The 24,902-nt window shown below is 34.9% G+C and overlaps 1 protein-coding gene across 2 annotated transcripts in view; it reads right to left on the minus strand.

Moving 5' to 3' along the window:
• LOC115440664 (alkylglycerol monooxygenase) overlaps positions 1 to 17,129 on the minus strand; it is a 46,772-nt gene extending 29,643 nt beyond the window's left edge. The window contains exon 1 of one of the 2 annotated variants that reach the window (XM_030165070.2): positions 16,889 to 17,129. The gene's annotated coding sequence lies outside the window, so the exon portion shown is untranslated. The remainder of the gene's footprint in view (positions 1 to 16,888) is intronic. The other variant, XM_030165067.2, reaches the window with a different exon arrangement.
• Between the last annotated feature and the right edge of the window lie 7,773 nt (positions 17,130 to 24,902).

Here is a 24,902-nt window from a genome sequence, read left to right on the forward strand (position 1 = left end):
ATCTCAATAAAGTACGTGACTAACAGACAAACCGACTTTATTGATATTTTGTTCACACTCATAAACATATTTATTCGCTGTGTTTATTTACTATGTGCCATTATCAACACATTGTAAACTTGGTTATAAAAGAGATGTTACATTCAATAACAGACTCAAGTATGCTCTAAATATAGTTCATTTTATTACAACCACGCTTATCTGCGAAACATATCTGGTAAAATGATAATGTTTATCATATACAGCTGGATTGGTTCTGCAATTTTCTTATTACGAACTCGGAATTCGTTGGAGGTAATTTATCTATTAATGTAAATGGACCATCCAGTTATTTTACTGAGCCGAGATTATAGGTCAAAGCAGTAAAAGATATTTAAAGAGGAAGGAAACGTTTTGCATATAGTTTTTCTATGGCAAAAGAGTAAAATAAAAGGTTCTGAGTGTAATATTAATACCAAACAAGAAATGTGTCTACCTTATCAGCCTTTAGACAGTGGGATGAGAATTTGAGTGATTCGAAGGACAGCTTTGTTGTTGTAAATAGAGGATTTTTTAACTCTCTTACCTACATGGCTATCGAAGCTATCCTTCGAATAGAACGCCCGTAATTGCAATAACACGGATTCATTCCTAGACGGAATAGGGCCCCCACATTAACATATAGTTAATGTAAATTCAGACCTAAATTTAGTTTTATATTCAGTCTTATACTTAAAATATACTGCACTTATGGTGCACCCAATTATTTATTGTTATGTATTAATATGTTCATGCTGTGACAGTAATTAAAACAGCACTGCAGCAATTACTTACTGAATTGTTAAAAAAACTTGTAAGGTGTATGTTTTGTTGGCTGTTCAAATAAATAAATAAATATAAGTAATTTTCTATCCCGGTAATTTTTTCTCATGGGACATAATGAAATTTTATCATTTATCTTTTACATAGATGGCACTGGCGTTTTAGTAACTTTAGGAGCGGGAAAGGCTTTTCACGGCAAAGTTGAAATTAAAACATAATACGTAATTATGAGTTGCGAATATTCACAAATAGCTTATTCATTCGACCGATTTTATAACAGTTACTACTAGAAGTAATAACAATGTGTATTTTTATCCTAATCAAAATTGCTAATATTGGTATAAAAAATATGGGCGCGACACGTCGTGTGCGTATGAAATACAAACCGGTTATTACTGCGCGAAAATGAAAACTTGTTTGGGATTTTTTTCAGCATTTGTAACGGGTGTAAATCTACATTACATGACAAAGAGATTTATAGCTTTGTGAGTTTGTAAAAGGTAATTTATGGAATTATGACACCGGTTTTAAAATTTCTTTTATTAAATAATGAAAAGCTATTGTGCTTTCCAACATTATAAAATGTGAAAGGAAAAGCAAATGTAAATGCCATTAGAATTGCTACAACGTAAACCTTAATTTAAATAGCTTTATTGATACTATCAAGGATGAAACTAACAATTATTAAAATATATATCATCATAACACCATCTTCAGCCTTTGAAAACCCAAGATAAGCCTCTTCTAAAAATATCCAGATCAAACCAGGCCAATGATGGGATTTAATTCCTTTAGAAGAGCAAATAAAAATAATGTTATTTCTCACATATTTTCCAACATGGAACTTACGTAAAATTAAGAACAAAATTTTATGCATTATAAAAATTTTCAGTTTAAATTGTGTGTGATAAGTATTTTATAATAATATCTACTCACAAGTTGTATTCTGTGGCTACTCGCTGAATACGATCACGCATTCTACACACAGTATGAATACCATATTGTAAACACGTATCATTAGGTTTAAACTTATTTTTTGCTGAGTTCGTGTATTGACCCTCGCTAGCGATATAAATGATATCAACGTAATAACTAGAATTATTTTTTTATATTCCCTTTTTTTGGCGTTCCGTGATTTAATTCCATGTAAATATAATAAAGGTGCTATTTTTTAATTATCACATAAAAGTTATTCATCAAAGAAATTATAACACGACTAAGTATAAAAGTGCGACATATTGACAACTTTATACATTTTAAAACTGTCATTTTTTTTAATTTCGAAAAACCTAATAGATTTTAGCTGATAAATATGTCTCCATTGATATATTTTTATTTTATTATACTAACACTTGAACATTACCTATATCTTATTTTACTAAAAATAAATGTGAAAATTAGATTTTGTACTTAAATGCACCGATTTCGATAAAATTTGGCACAGACTTAAACCATGTCCTGTAATTAACATAGGCAAGAGCCTAAGAAGTAAGAAGAGAGAGAGAGAGTTACCCCTTCAAACATAAACGTGTGCGAGTAAAATTCATTCAGATACTAGTATAAGATTTAACTTCGAAACCAAACGCCATACGGAACCTTTGGGTTGAGTTACACACTAGAATGTTTATATTTCTGCACGATAAAATATACTAGCAAAAAACGCAGTCCGAAGTCGTATCAATAATTATTTTTAATTTATGTAGGAATTTTTTACTCAATTTGATAATAGTTTCATTGACATGATGTTTGAGAAGTTTTCACAAAAAATATTTAGATTATAAATTGTTTTGGAGATAACTGTGGGACTAAACATATACCTATAAAAAATAAATTGAATTAACAAACTTTAAAATTCTTCTTATTCTTAGTTCAAAATGGTTTCTATGAAACTGAGCAAAATATTTATTTTCTTACTTATTATTATCTACATTTTAACTTTTTTTTACAAGTAAATGTCAAGACGGGCAACCACCTCGCCTATGGGCTTCCATAAATAGTAGCAATACCATCTGAATATTGTTACGAACACAAGTCTCTAAAAATAATCAAACAACGTGGGAGTGAAATATTATAGAAATAGTCAAATAATAAACAGACTCCCTTTCACTTGATGGAAAGTGGAGAGGCGACCAGATACTGTCGAGTGACGAGTGACGATTAACCCTCAACAGTCGACACATTTATGCCGGCCTGATTGCATATACAAAATGTACGAAAAAAATTGCATTTGTATAACATTTTGAATTATAGAATTTGAACATATCGAGTTTGAGTTGTGTGGTCGGGCAGTGATAGTATTGGCTTTACTACTCAGTTTCAACCTGAAGTCTGGAATTAGCGTCTGTGGCTTGTCCTCCCGTATGGGGTGGAATACTTATGAAAAAAAGTGGGTCAACTAACTACGCTATCACCTAACTGATATAAGAGGCGTTAGTATATGTTGACATATTGACCACACTAAAATCAAGAGGCTCGACCATTTCAAGCGTCGAAAAACCAGTTATATAGATGTGGTATTTTATACGCAACCTTGAAATTATAACCACAATCAAAATTGTGTAACGAAGACGAAAGCGAAAGGTCCAGTTCTATCATTGTAACTAGACAATTACACTCGCTTTGGCTACAGTTTGACCTATCCCGCGCCTGATCTCTCTCCGGTCGTGTCGGATTTGCTGTCTCACCGGACTATGACAGTGAAGGAACAGAAAGTGCACCTGTATATTGCGCACATACTTGTACACTATAATATCTCCTGAGTACCAGACTGTTCTCCCTTGAGAATAGCCGCCGTAACCGAAATTCGGCTAGGACGGATTAATTCATACAAAAAATTGATGTTAAGTGAAAACTTGCTGACCATTTCTCAGATACGTTAGTTTCAGTTTCCTACATAAGTTCCTTTTTTTCCGCAGTTTATATCCATGTAATGGATGCCAGTATTGAACCTGGGGGTTAGAAGAATGGTTATGTCGGACTCACCGGCTTTCCGACCCAAATGTCTAAATGCTCTCTGAGTCAGGTACCTACCACTTTTATGCCGCCATATCGACTGAACCCGTGGTGACCTGCTTCTGCGCACGTGAAACGGTTCCGGAGGGTCGAGAGTGCTTACGAAATCGCCGGACCCGTCTCTGCACAGTATAAATAACTTCCTATCTTTCCTAATTTCTATTAATTATTTAAAATAATTAAAAAATACAGCACATCCATTATTTCTAACTGTAAATGAATGGTACCACCGCAAAAAAGAAGTAGCAAGCAATAATTTTATTTATACTTCAGAGGACAGAATTAGCAATAAGTACGAAATTAAGTAAACATTGCATGTGCTTCCTCGCCCCTTTGTTTCAATACAAGTATGGTATAAACAATTTTGTTATGAACCTATCATTCAAATATCATTTTAGATTTACTACATGGTTCTTCGAGCCGGATATGAAACCTCGCGAGTTAAGATGGTAGACCGCTTTATATCAAGTCTATATCTAATATTATATACCAGTGAGTTGCTGGCTTTAGCCTGAGAAAAAAAACAAACATCATCATTAACTTTTATATTCATATTAAGTGGTATAGTTTTGGCTCTTGAGTTGTTTCGTCTTAACATTTGTACTGAAGTAGACAATAATAGCTGTAATAAATAAGCTAAATTACTTTCACGTCTAGTTATTGGAAAGGTCAACGAACCCACTTTTAACTTTATTATGTCTACAATTCGTAAGACGTGGCGAGCATGTAAATTGAAATGATACTTTAACCGCATAAACAAATGATTCGAATTAAAATGATTCGTGCTGTTAAACTAACAGTATATTGATAAGTTTTCTTGTAGATTTTGTGACGTTACCGATCTTTCTCAGAATGAATGTCCCACTTTTTAGTTTTCAGTACGAAAGTGGCCTATAATATCATGTCGGCCTGGATATGAGTCACTGTGTGCTAAATTGCTGGTTGACTATGACAAGGTTTTATGTTATGTGTTTTGCACAAATTTAATCATATATTATATGATTTTATGTTATAGTTATAATTGACAATAATCATGAAAGATATAAAAGGGACAATCATGGATTATCTTTACAAGTGTTTACCAACATGATCATTTTAAATCTAGTATTCCAATATAAATGATTTACTGGTGGTATTTTATATCAGCTCGGATAGCGACCACCGTACACAAGGTGTTAAAACCCGCCATAGTGGTCGACGTAAGTGTGTAGCGTTCCGGGATCAGTCTGTTTATATCCAGTTCCAACAGGCCGGCATAATTGTGACGACTATCGAGGGGTAATCATCACTCCTCAGTTGATATTCTATTAGAACCCACTCCACTTACCATAAGGTGCAATGGAGTCACTTTGTATATATAAAAAAAACAATTACATAGGACCATGTCATAGTCAGCAAGTAAAATCTATCTAAAACCTTTCATCGGTTTCTGCGGTTACTTATAAGTTATACAAATACCTACTTTCACAAATTATCGCGTTTAAATATTGGTTAATATTTAAGAAATAGAAAGGTAAGATAACTGTGATTTTGTACATCTTATTGCACCTCTATAGATTGTGCAATACTATAGATTGCTTTAGTCTCTGTAAAGAACATTGTCAAACACCTATTTTATAGTTAGGCAAACATCATTACATATTCATCCTTGCATAATATAAAACAAAGACCCCCGTCGCGTCTATCTTTGAACGCGATAAACTCAAAAACTACCCAAAAGATTTCGATAACATTTGGTATGGAGATTTGAGGCAATGAGACCACTTTTAATTCCGAGATAATATATACACAGAAACACATATAATGATATCAGCCCTGTATTATATACTTGCCCACTGCTGAGCACGGGCCTCCTCTACTACTGAGAGGGATTAGGCCTTAGTCCACCACGCTGGCCTAGTGCGGATTGATAGACTTCACACACCTTCGAAATTCCTATAGAGAACTTCTCGGATGTGCAGGTTTCCTCACGATGTTTTCCTTCACCGTTAAAGCGAACGATAAATTCACAAAGAATACACACATGATTTTTTTTAGAAAAGTCAGAGGTGTGTGCCCTTGGGATTTGAACCTGCGGACATTCGTCTTGGCAGACCGTTCCACACCCAACTAGGCTATCGCCGCTTATCATCGAAACACATATACCCAAACTTATTCATGCAGGCGGAGCCGCAAGCAAAAACTAGGATGCCAAAAAAACAATTAATTTACTTCTGAAGCATTCAAATATTCTATTTATTCCATAAGATACTACGTATCAATATAATTGCTCGTTCAGATATTTTAAATCATTATCAAAGGGCAAAGCGGCTTCGCGATCAATACGAATGGGAAGAACACGTGTAGATTCTGTTATTGTTATACTAGAAATAGCACGTGGGTACACTTGATGTTACTTATAGATTTTTGTCAATTTGGATGATCTTGGAAAATATTTATAACTATTTAACGAAATTGAAATCTTTATAATTTAGAACAAGCTTCGAGATCAAGTATGATGTAACGTGTCTTTGGCTTGTGGAAGCGTGTGGGCTTAGATTAGGGGAGGCCTAGGAACGAATGCCAAATTGGGCATTCGCGGAATTTTCCTAATGCGTTTTGCCAGCGATTGAAGTGTTCGGTGATAAAATCTAAGTCATATACTTTACAGTACTAATTCGTCGAGGTGTTTGGTGGTAAGAACTAAGTCAAATGGTTTACAGAACTGACAGCACACTGGACTATATTATATATAGGTGGAATAGGCAGTCCACGTGTAATCAATGAGAGACCTCACTTTAATCAGTATTTGACGCAACTATCTCAGAGAAACAAAAACACTTACACAGCTCTTATAAAGTATCCAAAAGCATAATGGTATGAACATCAAGTTTTATCACACACAAGCCTTTATTCCTAGAATGAGTGGGTAAGAGCAGCTGCTGTTCCCACCTTCCGCCATGCGTACTCTGTCTCATGATGTGATGGGAATCGAGCCCATCGCCATATGAAACTCAAATTCGTGACTCTTGGGTGATATGGTAGAAAAACCCAATATCACTTGGTACCACCCGGGAATCGAATCCGGGACCTGAGTACTCCAGTAGCATTGAAATACAACGCCACCGAGGTAGACGTATCAAGTTATGTCGTAATAAATTAATTAATATTATCGCTTACATTGTAAACGGGTGTAAAGAGGGCAAGTACAAACAAATAAATATGACATTGACCCTCATTCTAGACCTGCAGTAGATTAAGAGCTAAAGCAAGTTTCCGTATTATTATAATTTTTTACACGGGCTATTCAAAGTGACCCACCGCATCTGACGCAAGTGAATTTGGGTCCAGATAGAGCGTCCACTGACGAGAAATCATTAAGTACATCGTCGCCAATCCACATGCCAGCCTGCTTGAAGCCGGATTTACTCAGCCTGATCCTGGAACGCGACACACTTACGTGGGCCACTATGGCGGTTTTACACCTTGTATAGGGTGATACAGTTTGTATCCGAAGGGATAGTGACTACCCTACACAAGATATTTGTATAATAGTTTATTAGCTTTGAAACCAACATTACCAGTTGGTATTTGTATGTAAAACTGTTTCCCAGCGCAGACGCCGTCCGTTGCAGCGTGCGGTCGTGGTTTGCGGTTGGCTAGAACCACGGTATTGTACATTACAACGGAGACGGATAATCGGATTATTGATTTAATAACAGCTCCAACTACAGCCAGAAGAATTTTAGGAGAAATCACAGCAAAATGCATATTTTTGTTTACAGACACGTGACAAACGATTAAAACAGTTACTACACAGACGAAAGGAATAGAAATTTGGAAAGAAACAGGGATGTTTGAGTACTACATTTGCGCTGATTCATCAGTTTTTATATCATAATGCTAACCTAAGCTGGCTTGAAACATTCGAATTGGAACACTGGTAAAGTTTGTAGGTAGTTGGAGAAACGAACAGAACGATGGTACTAATATACGTTGCAAATTTTACTTTTCTTCACGTTTTGGCACAAGTTTGGCCGAGTGCGGATTTTGGCATAAAATGAAGTGGATGCTTGCCAATTTGATTGTTCTTACGACCACCTACAAGACTCGGTAAAGTGGTTTTCAACGAACGCGACCTGTGATTTATTATATCTACGGTAAAGGTAAAATTATAGACTACACTTATTAGCGCTATTCCAGCGGGAAATCTTGATATATAGATAAAAAAATACGATGAATTGAGTAACCTCGTATTGAATTCGGTTATGCATTCAGTCATTGTCGGCTCTCTTGTGTAAGTCGTTCCGTCATTCGGCCAGAGAGCGTACCGCGCTACGTTTGCTCTGTGGCGTTCTTTGGGAGAGGCCTATATCCAATGTAGACTGCAACGGCCTCATTATGATGAATTTGGTAAAAAATAAAAATTCGTCACACGACAGATTAGAGTGGAACAGTAATGAAATATCAGATATACAATAAATTGCTAAAAGATTTATGCAAAAAATTGCCAAATTACAAGAATTCTTACACGAAAAGGTCAATGTTGCTGTTTGGAAAATTTGGCAAGTTTAATCAACTAAGATAAGCTGTCCATGTGTCAAGGTTTTTAAAAGAACTGGAAAAATTACTACGGGTCATCAATAACATCAGTAATCTACAATTTTTGATATGCGCGTTAGCGATCACATGAGCTAGTTGTGAAGTTGTAAGTATGTGTACTCACTGTTGTGTTTCGCTTTGAGCAACATTGCAGCCAGTAACTACTGAACATAATGAGATTTAACATCTCATGTCTCAGGATGACAAGCGCGATGGAATACCAAAAAATACTTTGTAATTCAAAGTGTAGGATGGCGTTTCTACTGTTTATGGACGGTCGTATCGCTTACCATCAGACGAACGCCAAGCTCTTCTCGTCATTTGAAGTAAAAATAAGAAGATTGCATTGTATCTGACACCTATCTGGTCAATATATTTTTTTTATTGAAGATCTAGATGGCTCGGTGGACTTCGTATCACCAATTTTTTTTTGATTACAACTCTTGATCGAAAATAATCGTTATCGATGCTTATAATACTATATACCGTCGAACCCCAATTCATTGAGATCAGTAATATTGTCTGCATTGTATACGATTTGAATTTCTTTATGTTATTCAATGTAACTTGCCTGAAAATAATTGTTAATTGGACCTAAGTAACTTGATCCAAGTGTTTTGTTAAAATTCACAATGTTTATTTACGACGTGTTTAATTAGGGACCGACTCGAATAAAATATTTAACCTGAGTATATATATTTTATTTCTTTCTGTAGCAGTTTTCGAAGTCGGTTCCTTTGATATAAAGTTTTTATTCTTCATTTTTTTTGTTTTTTAAAAACAAATCTAATTGTACAAGACACTAACAGTCACCATTCCACTTAATTTTGAAGAGTTCTTCTATATATGTTCCTGCGAATTTCAAGGGCAATTAATTCTTAATATGGTAGAATGATGAAGCTTTATTGAACACAGCATTCAAAAATCATTAAAATCCTATTTGATTTTGTAGAGTTTATTTATTTATTGAGTTGCCGTCTGTATCTTATGTCCAAGATTCTATACTTACCAATGAAATTATAATGGGGACAATTCTTAAATGATACGAAATCGAATACAAAAAAAAGCATATCCCTCTGTCGAAGTTGGTTACAAATGAATCTGAAGTGGCGATCTCCATACAAAATTACTACATTTTCGATGTTCTTTTGGATTTTCTCTTTTTTCCTTTACTATAGCGAACGAAAAAAATTATACAAATAAGTGAACACGTCCGAGTTTTAGCGAGACTAACGAACGGCAATTAATTTTTATATAAAATAAATGGATAAGAACACTGAATGACAAGGTGACCAACTCGTCGGATGGTAAGTGAAGTAGCAGTCTTTAAACATAATCAAATCAACTCGGAATTTGGAATAACAAAGCTCTGCATCAGTGGCGAAGGGTGAAATTTACTGAAAGGTAACTCCACACTACATATATGTACTAATATGCATAAATACGGTTTCCAAATCGTTCTAATGATAATTTTACATAAGGTACGAAAGGGAAGCCGGCAGAAATTGGGTTATATGGACCTTTCGCTACTGCTCTGCGTACCAACGAAATCCATTACTATCCCGATAAAGTTGTTCATTCTTCAGTATCAAAAAGTCCAGTAATTTCACTGGTCATAACCACGTTCAAACAATAGCGCTCACACTGCTGCATGGCACGAGACATTTTCAATGCGATGGTACATTAAATTGGTCATATTTTCATCCACGAAGACACCTCACTACTTTCCCTAATAGCTTACAATGTGCGTGAATACGAGTGAACGCACACTACGATAGATAACGTTGGGTAAAGGGCAGTACCGCGTGAGTGACAAAAACGTCATAATTAAAACTGATTCTTACTGTACAAAATTTTTGAGTTATAATCCTATACTTATTTTCGTCACGTACGTGGGTTTGCTCTTTCTCCGACGCTATCCATGGTTGTGTGCGTGTGCATTCATTTTACTCACGCACACTGTAAACGATTATTGAAAGTAGAGGGGCGCGTCTTCGTAAATGAAATGACCTTGTAGATTCTAGCAAGAGAGGTTTACCCTCGAATCCTGAAATATAATATAACAAAGTCCATGCCGCATCTGTTTGAACGCGATAAACTCCAAAACTACCAAAAGGATTTCGATACAATTAGATATGGAGATAATTTGAGATCCAAGGACTGAAATAGGCTACTTTTTATACTGAGAGAATATATAACAGGACTTTTAATCGAGAAAAAGCAGACGAAGCCGCGAACAGAGATAGTAAAATAAATTGAAAATTATATAAATAGTAAAATAGTCCCCTTATTAATCTTAGAAGTATTTTTATTTGGATTCAAAAAGAGCAGCGGTAAGAGCACTGTAGTTGAATCAACTACACATATTTTTGTTAGTGATAATAAGTGATTGTTTGAAAAACTCAGGTCTAATCTCATTTACCTTGGCCTGATACTCCTTGTCAACAAATCGACCTACAAGGTGTTATACATAGCAACTAGTTTTAGTACGTGGCTACGCGCAGGCAAACATTTTTTTTATTGAATGACGAGACAAGCTTGACGTTCACCTGATGGTGAGATACGACCGCCTATAAACAGTAGAAACACCATCCAACACCTTGAATTACAAAGTATTGTTTGGTATTCTACTGCGCTCGCCTGAGACATGGGATGTTAAGTCTTACTATGTCCAGTACTTACACTACCTACAATGTTCTTCAAATTGGAACAAAACAGTGATTACACACTGCTGCTTGACGTATAAAGTATTTCTCTATTGTAAAAAAGTTGAATTGTATTTTTTTGGTTTTACGTTATAAACTCCAGTTAAGTAGATAAGTTTATTATTTATTGTGCACGCATAAATTATGCACTTCGGAAGATGATACGGTAGTATTATCTTATTGTTATTGTTAAATACATGTGTTTTATTAAATTATGTATTCTGTCCACAATTTGATAATATAGTCCACTATGTAAGTTAATATATAGACCAAAAAGTTATAAATGTTCTGACCCCATTTAGATATAAGTTTTGTGTTGAGGATATTAACTTTGATTTGCGATCTCGAACGATCCAGAAACGATTCAAATGTAAGCGCAATAATGAATAAACAAATATTTATTATAAAAAAGAATTTTAAATTCGATTAAACCCAGGGGCTTATACTAGATACCTTTTTTTAAATGTTTAATGCTATTAGAAAACAAAAAAATATGGGAATGAGATATTGTATGAATAAAATTTGTGAAGTCTATTTAATCGTTAGCTCCCTATTACAAAAAAAACTATTCCATATAATAAGTATCGACTCAATCGGCATACTAATAAGTACTTTTAGGTAAACTTACTAAAAAAAAATAGTTGAAAAAAAAACTATTTTTCGGAATTTGTCGCGGCTTTTTATATTCTAATTTTGTTCCGACGTTTCTAAGACATTGCCGCCTTCATGGTCACGTTAGAGACTTAGTCATTGGTCGTCCGAAAATTCAAAGTTATAATATCTACCTACATATACAATTAAAGAAATTTAAAATTTTGAAATTGAATTATTATGATAATATCTAACATTTGCGTAAGCATAAGAGATAATAAATATAGTTCTTGTTCCTTACCCATTAAAGACTGCGTGACCTTAAATTCGAATTCACTTTCACGGTCACCTCTGACGTGTAAAACCACTAAACTAATGACACAATTTCCACAATTTAATTTTAATGAAATTGAATTTACATTTCGGGTGATCTTCATACATAAAGACAATAGAAAATGTAAAGAATCAAATTATTTTAAACGCTATCAATATTTTACTAACATAGATTATTGAGAATCTATTAAAATCATTTTTATAATCACTTATTGCTTACTAGCTAAATGGCATCGTTTATATTGTTTGGATGATTGATAGAAGTAAACGCGAATACCGCTGAATGAAATGGGTTGAGATTTAGCACATAGATAGAACATGTCCTGGGTTATCCTACAGAATCATTTTTATCCTAGTATAGTATATATTGGAATGGGAAACGCGTGTTATCCAGGAGGCCAAGCGGCAAGCAAGCCCTATAAGTGTATTAAGAACAAAAGAGCTTATAAATAAAACAAAATATACTATTTTTACCGTATAATCGTTGATTGGAATCAGACTAATCAATTTCTAGTTTAAAAATTAAGTTGTAGTTTTTCTGACCTAACCCTACTAATTTAAAAGCGCCTTGTGCTAATTGGGGTAATGGAATACAGAAATTATTTTTCACACTTTGTTATTTTAATATTTCTTAAAAGCTGAGCAACGATTAAATCGCTGATCTGATGCTAAGCGCTACTATCTGTACGCAATTAGCAGCTTCAGTTAATTAAGATGCTAAGTATTTAGTTTATAGTCCTTTACATTATAATAAATAAAATGGTGTGGTGGGATATTTGTGTCGGCCTAAAAAGCAATAGCCTAGTTGGGTGTGGAATGGACTGCTGAGACTAATGTACGCAGGTTCAAAACCCAAGCACACATATCTCTGACTTCACTAAAATTATGTATTCTTTACGAATTGTCGTTTGCTTTAACGATTAAAGAAAACGTCGCGAGGAAACCTGCATACCAGAAAAAATATCTAACGAAATTTTGATGGTGTGTGAAGTCTACTAATCCGCACCAGGCCAGCGTGATGGACTAAGGACTAATCCCTCTCAGTTGTGGAGGAGGCCCGTGACCAGCAGTGGGGCAGTATGTGGTACAGGGCTGATATAATTCATATTATTATAAATAGCGACTGCACATAAGGTATAAAATCAGTGCCTTGGTCCGGGAACAGTTTGTGTATATCCTGCATCGACAAACCGGCATATCTATGTTGACCGGGGAAGCGTAATCATGTCTTATCAATCGTCAGTTCATGATTTTACTAAACTTATCTACTGGTGCAATGAGGTCAGGTTATTGAACAAATTTTTTTTTTTTTTTAGTTTTTTTTTATACGACTGATGGGACGAGCAAGACACTCGCCTCATTGTTAATGCGAAGATCCATTATCTAACATGAGGGACTCATGCCAGCTTTTATAAATAAAGAAGGAAGCTCGGTTACTACTCTTTTTGTTAATGTAATCCGGAAAATGAGCAAGCAATTGGTCAGGCATAGGTTAAGAACAAACAAAATGCAAACTAATATAAACGTACATCACACCTTTAACCCCGTAGGGATAGGCAGAGATGCAACCTTGGCAGGTGCTAAATTTTTGTCATGTGTATGATGTAATAAAACGCGAGACTTTTACCATATCGAGCAAAAAATCCAAATTCCAGGTAGATACTAAGCTGAAAAACTCAATATCACTGCCCTTTTCGGGATTCGAATCCGGGGCTTCAGAGCGGGTCGTACGGCACACGTAAAACGATTATTTCACCGAGGCAGTCAAAACACTTAAACGTTTACATATAAAAACAGCCAAAAACAAATAAACGTTCACATATAAAAAAAAGAAAATTCAAATGTAAATATGACTGTATCTTAAAACCAGTTTCTTTTGTAATTTGATTGTTTTTAATCGATTTCATGTTAATCGATTCGTTAATCGATTTAGGTAATTTTGTCATTGTTTAAGGGAAGGCATGGCTTACTATCAGCCATGCTGGTCACGTACACTCATGGACAATAATATTAAATATATATTCTTTGTTTGAGATGCAAATGCGCACTTGATAAGGTCATTCACATTTCGTACTTTGTATGCAGACGATGATTGATAGGTCAGTTTTGTTCACAAACCTTGGAACTGAGTGTAATTTTCTCATTGTTCTAATTGTGAGGTGGAAAGTTCAATTCCGGACATAAAATAGATCAAGAATAGGTCAAATTATTCATGCTAAGAAAAGTTTTTTTACACACCGCGGCAATGTGGTCCCACACTGCACCTGATGGTAAGTGGAGTGGGGTCCAATAGAATGTCGACTGACGGGAGATGATTACTCCTCGACAGTCGACACAATTATGCCGGCCTGTTGAACAGGATATACACAGGCTGATCCCGGCACGCGACACACTGATATGAGCCGCTATGGTAGGTTTTAACACCTTTTGTACAGTGGTCGCTATCTGGGTTGATATAAAATATATCCTACCACAAGCAAGTTCAAAATGTTTTATGAAATTCTTAAAGAAAAGCTACACATTTACCATAAAAAATTAGGCAGCTTTGACATTCTTAAAATGGAATATTATCTAAATCTTTATTCATTTTTTCCTCAGTATTTTTTCTGTGGAAGGTCAACACGGGCAAAGACGCATTACCAAAATATAATCTTATCGAATCAATCCATTTTTAGATACTGAGCTAAAAATAAGAACAATCTTCGTTTTACATTATTTCGTGGTAAAGTAAGGGTCGTATTCTGCCTACGGGTATATCCGTCTTTTTGTCATGACGGACGTTCTCGCACTCTTAATACTTAAAATAATGACCTATTTCAAAATTGATAATTTTTGGCAGTCGTTGTAAAACTAATTTTTGTTTGCCGGTTTTTAAAAAAAAGGTTTTTGCAGTTGCTATAAAATTGAGCTTATTAAAGATAGGTAAATAATGAAACCTGTAGTATGAAAAAAAAAGGGAAAAAACTAAAAGGTCGCAAACAGAAATTGGTTGTTTTACGATTCTCACAAATGTGCAATTTTGGAATGGGTCATTATTTTATTAAGAGTGTGTTCCATTCGAAGTACAGCTTGTGGTAATCCATCGGTTGTTATCTAGGTTCACTGTTCCGAAAAAAAATGCCATTTTCCTTATTATCCTTTGCTGTTTTTTTTCTGTCCCTACAAAATTACTCTTAAATTATATAATGAACTTATTTGGATAAAATAAAACTTTCGAACAGCGGCCAATATTGGTCCTATATTGGAATTGAAAAGAGAGAGTATTTGATCGCAAAACCCTTCTCTTTCGTGTACCATAGTACATAAAAGAGATATATAGATCATACATAAAGCTATGGCTTTATGTATGATCATATACTTGATCCCATCGTCAAACCTGCGACCTTGCGAATAATAAAACATGAAGTACTAACAAAGCAGATAAAGTCCACTTTAAGGTTGATTGGTGGAAAATGCCTTCAGCATTAAGTCCGCTCTTATACTCTTTGTATATAAAGTGTTATAAATAAAATAAAGTCAACGTGAAAAATATAAAAAAAAATAACGTTACTTGAGCCTACATCAAGATGCCTTCCTATAATCGACTATTAAAAATAGAAAAAGTAAAGATAGATAAGTCCATCTCTAGGATATGACAAACCCATAAAATATAATGTTAGTGTTAACTATTGTAGAGAGACTTCTTGGTTACGGCCTCAGTACTAAAATAAATCGGTATGAGGAAAGTGTTTTACGATGACCTAACGTACCACTGTATCAATAGATTAAGAAAACAATGGAGTATTGTGACACTTACTAGTAATTTGAAATTCTTTTTAAATATACGAAGGTATTAATAGAAAAAAACCCAATGCGCTACTGCGAAAAAAAAAGAAAAAAAATACACAGAAAAATTTACATTACACACAATTTAGAACATTATCCGTATTTTAGGATTATGACTTTAATATTAATCAGTATTTTGTTTAGTACTAAACAATTTGGTAATAAGGAATAAATTGGCAGAAACAGTTTACATTCATGTATAAAGAATATGTGTTAAAGTATTGCCAAATTGGCCATTATTCGAATGTTAACGCATAGCTTAAAATGCTTTAAATAAATGTTAATGGCCACAAAACGAGAAAATACTTAGAATGTTTCGATGAGTACTAATTCATAATAGTATAGTTATTAGTTATACTGCTTCCAATTATATACTATTATAATATGTAATTACATATTATTCTGTTATTACTGTTATGGTTTTTCGACTTTTAAAACAGTAAACATAAATCTGTAACTCTTTTAGACTATGGTTTAATTAAAATGTAGTAGTAAACAAGAAAAAAAAATCCGGCCGTTACATTTTTTTATAATTTTCTCAAGTTTTTTGGTGGTTTCCAAGTCGTATTTCAGTGCGTTATACTAAAATAACAAAGAAAAAACCTTATCTCAATAAAAACAGGAAGAGGAAAATCGTTATCGTTGTCAACTAAAGAGTCAAATAGTCATTGTCGCCATTGTTTTAATTAATAAAGAGATGTTTCAATTAACTATTTCCGAGTTTAAGAGTTTTATATAGTTTTGAGTGATAATGTTGTCATAAAAAATATACTATAAAAACCGGTACATTTATTTGAGTATTAAATATAAGCGATGACTAAAATGCTTTTAAAAATGAAATGAAGTAAAAATACGTTTTTCATTTATACAATAACTTCCCATATATTATAAAAGGCATTTTAATATCTTTAACGTATCAATAATAAAATAAAATTATAAACAGGATACCCTCAAACAAATTTTAAAAATAAAAAAGAAACGATAAAAATGAAACATGTAAAATAGAGATAGCCACAATTTAAAAATAAAAAAAAACTTACAAAAAAACAATACAGAGAAAAACTAAAAAACGTCAACGTCTTCACTCCACGGGTCCCTGTTACATTGTAACGGCACACATCACAGCACTTAACCCTTAACTAGCGGGTCATCGACAAGAGTCTAATAAAAAAAAAAAACAATTAGAAAATATATTCAAATTTCGAACGATCTCGATTTAAGATCGTGTACGAGCGTGCACTCACGTTAAGAATCGAATGCAAACAGTCCGCATGAGTAGGACGCAATTGTATTAATAGCTCGTGTGGCTAAGACAAGTATTTTAACTGACTAGTTGAGGTTAGGTGTCTTTGAGACCGGATTATTTTTTTTTTGTTTTTTTTTTATACCCTGTAGGTTCTTTGTCAGGTGTCGACCTAATTTTTTCAATATATTTAAACTTTTTTATAAACCGTCTGCGTATTTCTTAATGCCAAAGTTTTTAAATCAGGTCAAACAATATACATACATCTAGTAATGGTTGTTTTGATTGCATTCTAATGAAAACGAGTTTTCAAGGCCAAGATTGTTTACAATTTAATATTCATATAAAAGTTAGATGTTTTTCTTTTACTATTCAAATGTCGACCTCGAGTTGAGACATTCTAAAATATATTTTTTTGTTTCAATGTGACGAGCATGTCGCTCGCTTCATAGCAACTGCTATAATATATTATATGATAGGTACGGTACATATAGTAGTATAGGCAGACGTTAAGAAGTATTATCTTCCAACCAACCATATATAGTACATAATATCAGTGCGGTGGTACCTGTAAAAGGAATCTTTATTTATTTATTTATACACTTTATATACAGCTAAGTATATAGGTGGACTTAATGCCAGAGGCATTTTCTACCAGTCGACTTTAGGGTGGTGCAGAGATGAACAAGGTAGGTGCATCTAAAAATGGTGAAATATTATTATTAAATGTATGTATATATTATAATAAATATGATAATAATAATAATGTATATAAAATAGAATAATTTAAATATATAGGCATTAGACATATAAGAATAAGATAAATAAATAGATACATAATTTATAATAAATATATAATAAGTCATGGTAGCGATTCTGCCAGTTTATCTTTAGTATTCTAAGTTACTTCAGGCCCATTACACAGTCTACGTGGAGACAGGAGCTAGTGGGAATAGATAATTTAAATTATTCCACGACTGTGTCCAGTATATTTAGAAACCTCGAGGGGCATCTTTTGTTAGTCTGGTCGTAGGTTATATTTTATATCCACCCGGATAGCATACCACCGTACACAAGATGTTGAGACCAGCCACAGAGGCCTACGTAAGTGTGTCGCGTTCGGGATCTATGTATATTCTGTTCAACAGGCCGGCATAATTGTGTCGACTGCCGAAGGGTTATTATCTCTCGTCAGTCGACATTCTATATCCTTCCACTTACTATCAGGTGCAGATGAATCATTCTGCCGTGTACGCACAAAAAAAATAGTCGAAATTACACTGTACCTACTTACCATCATTATCACATTACTGAGACATAAAATAACGTTAATGTGAATTTAAAACCACGTGTTAACTAAATAACAATAACGGCGCCACATGTGACATGTTAAATGATATTGTTATCAGCGTGTGAATTTGCTAATTAATTCATGGACATGACCCGTATCACTTAGATGGAGCAATAAATGGATGGCCCAAAAATCTGTATTTATTAATTTATAATCTTTTAAGCGGCGATAGCTTAGTTGGGTGTGGAACGGACTGCCGAGACGAATGTCCGCAGGTACAAAACGTAAAGGTTCTGACTTTTCTAAAATTATGTGTGTATTCTTTGTGAATTATCGCTTGCTTTAACTGTGCAGGAAAACATCGTGAGGAAACCTACATACCTGAGACGTTCTCTATAGGAATTTTGAGGGTGTGTGGAGTTTACCAATCCGCACTAGGTCAGCGTGGTGGACTAAGGGCCCGGCCACAGCTAAGCGGCGTGCGACGCAAAATGCGATGATATGCCGCGTCTCGATTAGTTGCGACCGCGGCGACGCGACGGCGTTAGCGGCTAAGTTATTTATCATTTTTAACAATGGCTCTATTACAAGTGGCTGGCAGAATGAAATGAAAATGGAATTGTTCAATATTCATTATGTATTCACTACGAACGCGCGATGAAAATAAAATAAGTATTTAGTTTTGGTTGTCGACGCCGCCGCGCACGCCGCTCTGAGCTGTGGCCGGGCGGAACGCGCTAGTACATTCGTTTCATTCGCTCACCGCGTTGCCCATCGCCACCGCGATTCATTCGGTGCTCATCGCGCTGCAGATCGCGTCGCAAATCGCGTCGCCGGTAGCTGTGGCATAATCCATATAATGTCCTACATTTGTTTTCGCCGTTGGTCGCTTGAAATCGCGTCGTGAGTAGCTGTGGCCAAACGGTAAGGTCCAATCCCTTTCAGTAGTAGAGTAGAGGAGGCCCATGCCCAGCAGTGGGACAGTAGTATTATTTATTATAATCTTTGAATCCTTCCCCATAAGAGCATCTTACATTCTTCTGGTAATGTGTCACAGAGAAGTAAAAATTTGAGAGGGGACGGTTATTTTCCTTTGTGTCCAGCCTATCATGTGCAGTAAAATATCAATTAGTAATAACATATGGTGTTCATTGTATTCTTTGTTTTAAGTATATTCTACGAATAATAAATTTTGCCATTGAAGTAATCATCATTCCACGTATCAATTTCGTTGACCTGAAATAAACAAGTAATAACACATGTATCAAACAGACCGACGTCACCGCGATAGGGTTGAGTGTAAAGTATTAATAACTCAGATACATTATATCGAACAAAAAAGTTGTTGCGAAAAAAACAAATGTAATTTCGCCGCTGAAGATTCTCTGAATATTTGGAATGGTATTTCATTCAAGAAACTTATATATAAATCTTTATAGATTCGAATTCTTGAACGTTATTTTTAAATTAATAAATAGTCAAGCGGCCCTATTCTATCTTTGGACCAATCCGTCTTTTTGCAATTGATCGCGTTGTAATCGAAGGATAACTTTGATGCAGATAAATAGGCGAGTTTTTGACTCCTTTACCTATACAGATATCTAAGCCGTCATTTGAATCGAACCCCCGCAATTGCAAAAAAACGGACTCGCCTACTTGACTACACCGTCATGCATATGTCCATGATAGCAGATAGAGGTACATGTACATACTTATATGTCCAAAAACGATATTGCCGTCCTACTAGGAAACAGAGGTGTAGCATGCGTCGCAGTTGAAGTTTTAGAAAGATAAAACATTTTATTTTGCCAAATCATAGGATCTTAATTAGAACTTCGTTACACAAGTCAAGATTCAAGTTCTAAATATTTCAAGATACCACATTCAAGATTTTGTTTCATATACCAAGAAGTACTTGCACTTAACAAAGTGATATTTTATATGATCTTTAACATTGTTTATTAGTTTTTAGAATAACATATTGATAACAGATGACCTTAATTATTATCCTAAATATACATTCATTTAATATATATAATTAAACTCTGGACACATATCATTTAATATTACATATAAATACATATCAATTTTTTTTTATTTTTGTGGGGTATTACTAGAAAAAGAGTTTATAGATATAAATATTTTTTTTCTTTCTTTCTTTTTCACTCAATGGCGTAGTTGTAATTGTACACGGTACGCATACGACTACTGCGCTGAGGTCCTAGGTTCGAACACAGGTCGGGCCAAAATAATTGTGACAGGGTTTTTCCACCTTAAATACATTATTCAGTCGCAGCTCTGAGCCAGGAAGTTGGCGGTGGTGTGATAACCTCGTGCCTCATAAAGCTGTTGGTCCTGCGCCTAATCTCTCTCCGGTCATGTCGGATTGCTATCTTACCGGACTATGAGAGTGATGGAACGGAGAGTGCTCCTGTGTATTGAGCACATACTTGTACATTATAATATCTCCTGCGTACCTGGCTGATCTCTGTTGAGATTGGCGGCCGTGGCCGAAAATTCGGCTAGAAGCATTTCTTTTTTTTTCTTATCTTAATAAGAGTTGTTTGTCGCTTGATAAGCCACTGCTATGAACTTACCGCATAACACCTCAGGCAGTTAGGATAGGTTGAAAAGCATGGAGCTACCGTCCCGATCGGCATGACCTGAGCCGCCTCCCTTTATGGTTGTATTGTGTTCCCGAGTTCCATAATAGAAGTGAGAAGATAATAAGGCAATTTTTTAATAATTCACCATTGATAACACTTATGGTTAGCATTGGATATGCCGCTAGTTACTTAGCACTTAGTTCTTTTTAAAGCAGTACATTTAAATTGATAAATGGGTTACCTAATAAGTGATTACTGCGTGGACTTATCGAACAGGGCAACCGACTGGGGCTTCGCGATCGCCCAGAACCTCACGTTTCGAGAGACCTGCTTCTAAAGAATATAAAAATGTTACCCTCTGTCAGCAATCAGACAAAAGGTCTCACAAAGATCTCCCGCGCAGTGCCTTGCATCAGTTGAGGTCGCTACAGTTTACTGATTAATGAGACGGTGAAATAGTTCAAGAATGTTTCAGAAAGATGACAAAACTAGTCGACTTAAATTTCTAACAAACAAAACCACGTTATAAACCAGTTAAGAATCACTAACCGACCACCACAAGGCAAATAAACGTTCATAAAAAAGATATACGACTATCATAACTGAAACGTACGTATTTTTTGCTAGCGTTAGCTGTTAGAGCAAAAAATTATCAAGTCGTGTAAGATTGTTGAGTTAATTATATTTGTTGCTTGATCAGTTCAGGCTTTAGTAGCGTGTTTAAACCGTGGAATGAATAAAGTTTGATGACATCGTGTAGACGATTGCTTTCTTGAGAAATAAGTTGGATGTTCTACGCTCATTCTCCCAAGTTGTGTGTATGACTTTTATACATGTAATAATGAGACGAAACTACTCGTTTTATGTTACAAAAGACTGTGCTAGTACCACCACCTATACTCTGAAGTCTGAACTTCATTGAACTACTTTCTACTCATGTTATAAATGTGAAAGTTTGTGAGGATGTATATATGTATGTATGTTTGTTCCTCTTCCACGAAAAAACTACTTAACGGATTTGGATGAAACTTTACAGCAATATTAGTTATACATCAGAATAACATATAGGCTACAATTTGTAATGATTTTGTGTAATTTGGTCATAATATACCGATATATATCAAATATGTTGGAAAAATATTTATCCCGGAAAACTTCTTTACGCGGGCGAAGTCGCGAGCCAAAGCTGTTTCGTCAATAATTAAAGATCGTGAGGGATAAGTTAAGTTTTCCTATTTTTTATATCAGGAATTTATTTTATTCGCGTTTTCAAAAAAGAAAAGTCGGGAGCTTTTGGGCTATTTGCCCTACAGAGTTCAAGTATATATGATCAGCTAATCATATCAACATTTATAAATAACATACACGTCATCGTATATCGCCTATTTAAGGTTATCAATAAAAATGATATGTTGCTGAAAGTAAACAAATATTTCTTTAACAGCATTTAGAACATTCTAGAAAAACCCTTCAACAACCTGGAATTATAATGGTCACATACATAAAATCATTTAACTCTATATAGTATACGGTACTGTCTATGGTTATCTGGGCTAACGTGGCGCGTGACGGGGAACGACTGACTACCGCTGGCAAGTGCGCTCCTGCGCAGCTACAAAATGTAAAATCAGCAAATTACAAATTCTATGAAATGCATACAGTGTTCCTACAAATTGCATTACATGATGAATTATATAATTATATCTATTTATTCACCTTATACATGTAGCAGGAAATCGTTGGATGCAGGCCGCTTCCAGTAGGTCGATGTGGAAATCTTTGGGGGACGCCCATGTTCAGCAGTGGACATCCTGCGGCTGATGATGATGATATTTTGTATGGTGTCACAGGGCTTTATAGTCATCCTCACAACGCTACAAAATCCTGTGTAAATTTCATCAGAGCGTGACCATCAATGAGTCTCTAAGAACATTATTTATCGTACCTCGCAATGAAATAATTAAATAGATTTAAAGAAATTGTGAATATCAAAAATTAGGCACTCAAAAGCCGCTTTGTATGGGTTTTTCATCCACGCGTTTTTCTGAATTTTATCGCCTGGAGGAGGTGGACGTCACCGTCATTTAAACGACGTTACAAGATTTTTTTTTGCCGTTGAATGACGAGACGTGTATGCCGCTCGCCTGATGGTAAGCGATACACCCATAAACAGTAGCAACAACATACACAACTTTGAATTAAAACTGCGTGATACTCACACGCTCGTAATCCTGAGCCATAAGGTAAGATGGGTGAAAAAACTGTGTTGAGATATGACAGGCAAGATTATATGAACTAAGTTATACCTTTATATAATCATCTATAGTTAATAATAGATCAAGAGATAATTATATAATGTAAACAGTTAACTTTATCACGCAGCTAACTGTTAATTTTCCTCTAGACGGTATGCCTATGAAACAAGAGATAGATTTTAGGTCTAGTAATTCGCTATAGTGGCCTACGTTAGTGTGCCGCGTTCCAAGATTAGCCTTTGTATTCAGTTTCAAATAAGCCGGCAAAATTGTGTCGACTGGGGAGGGACAATCGTCCTACGTCATCTACTCCTAACTCCTAAGATGTTTTTATTACATAGATACGTAGTCCGAGCTCAATACTGGCAAGACGAAAGCAAGGTAATTGCCCGACATTCAACCAACTCCAACCACTGTCGCGGCTAGTCGGCTTACTAACTTCTTGTATTTTTATAAATAAAATGCCCTCCTGTGTTTTTAGACGATGTACAAATTATACTCCAACTGTGAATGAAAAAAACTTTTCATTTCATATGTTAGTAATAAGTATACACTTATTTTTAACTAATGAATGCATTTTATTTGACTGTCATTGCGACGCGACGGGGCGGTCGACGCTCGGGCCCATTCGGGTTCAGTCGGACCGTATCAATGCGAGCTGGTAGGGCTGTAGGTATGTGACTATATATACTGCGCTGTTTTAATGTGCAATTTTGTTAGTCTATGACGCGTCTATTTGTAAAACGTCATTGATCTACTCTATCTGGATTTGCTTACCATCATGTCCAGGTCACTTTGTCATACCCGTATAAGAAATATCTCTTTTATGCAAAAGTCCGCCTAGATATGAGCTACAGCAATGTATTTTTCTGCCACCATGCAGAATTTGCAAGTTATAGTTTAAGTTTTAAGATGATGCGTACGGGCTTTTTTTTTCTTTCACATCACCCGACCGGGGTTTTAAATCTTCAACCTCAGAACGGGAGTAATTTTAACCATTTAAATTCACCGGGGCAGGCCGATGCAAAATGAAGTCTTCAGATTTTTTTCTTATTAACTTCGAAAGTATAACTACATAAACATTTACAGCGAGTCTCTAAAATTTTTCCATTTGCGTTCATTGAAAGGTCGTGTAATTTTTTTGATTTAAATTATCTTTCATAAAATCATCTAATAGTACAAATATAGAATTAGTAAATACTGGGCCCTTATTCTGTATGATAGTGTAAACGCGTAACGCGGCCGTGTCATGTTATCTTCGAGAAATGTGCGTGGAATGGTATTCTGTAAGCCAAATTTCTATAGTACTAAACATGATGCGTTGTGTTACGTGCTTGTTATGCACTGTCAAAATAACGTGCGGGATAGAGAATAAGGCCCCAGCATGGGTCTATCATATTGATAATTTTATTTTCGCTTACTTAAAAGCCTCTACAGCGTCGTTAAGGTCAAATCGTGCGAGTCACTCTACTACCAACCGCAGGTTTATTTCCGTTCTTCCGGTGCGAAATAATTTATATCTGTTTTGTTTTCCATAAAATTGTTTAATATAGTTTTTTATCTAAGTATTATTCAACGCCTGATACTATAATAAGTATTATTATTTTTTATATTTATTTACACTTTATATATTTAGAAGTATAAGGCTTAATATGGCAG

Source organism: Manduca sexta, chromosome 20 (assembly GCF_014839805.1).
Source record: "Manduca sexta isolate Smith_Timp_Sample1 chromosome 20, JHU_Msex_v1.0, whole genome shotgun sequence".
Classification (NCBI taxonomy): Eukaryota; Metazoa; Arthropoda; class Insecta; order Lepidoptera; family Sphingidae; genus Manduca; species Manduca sexta.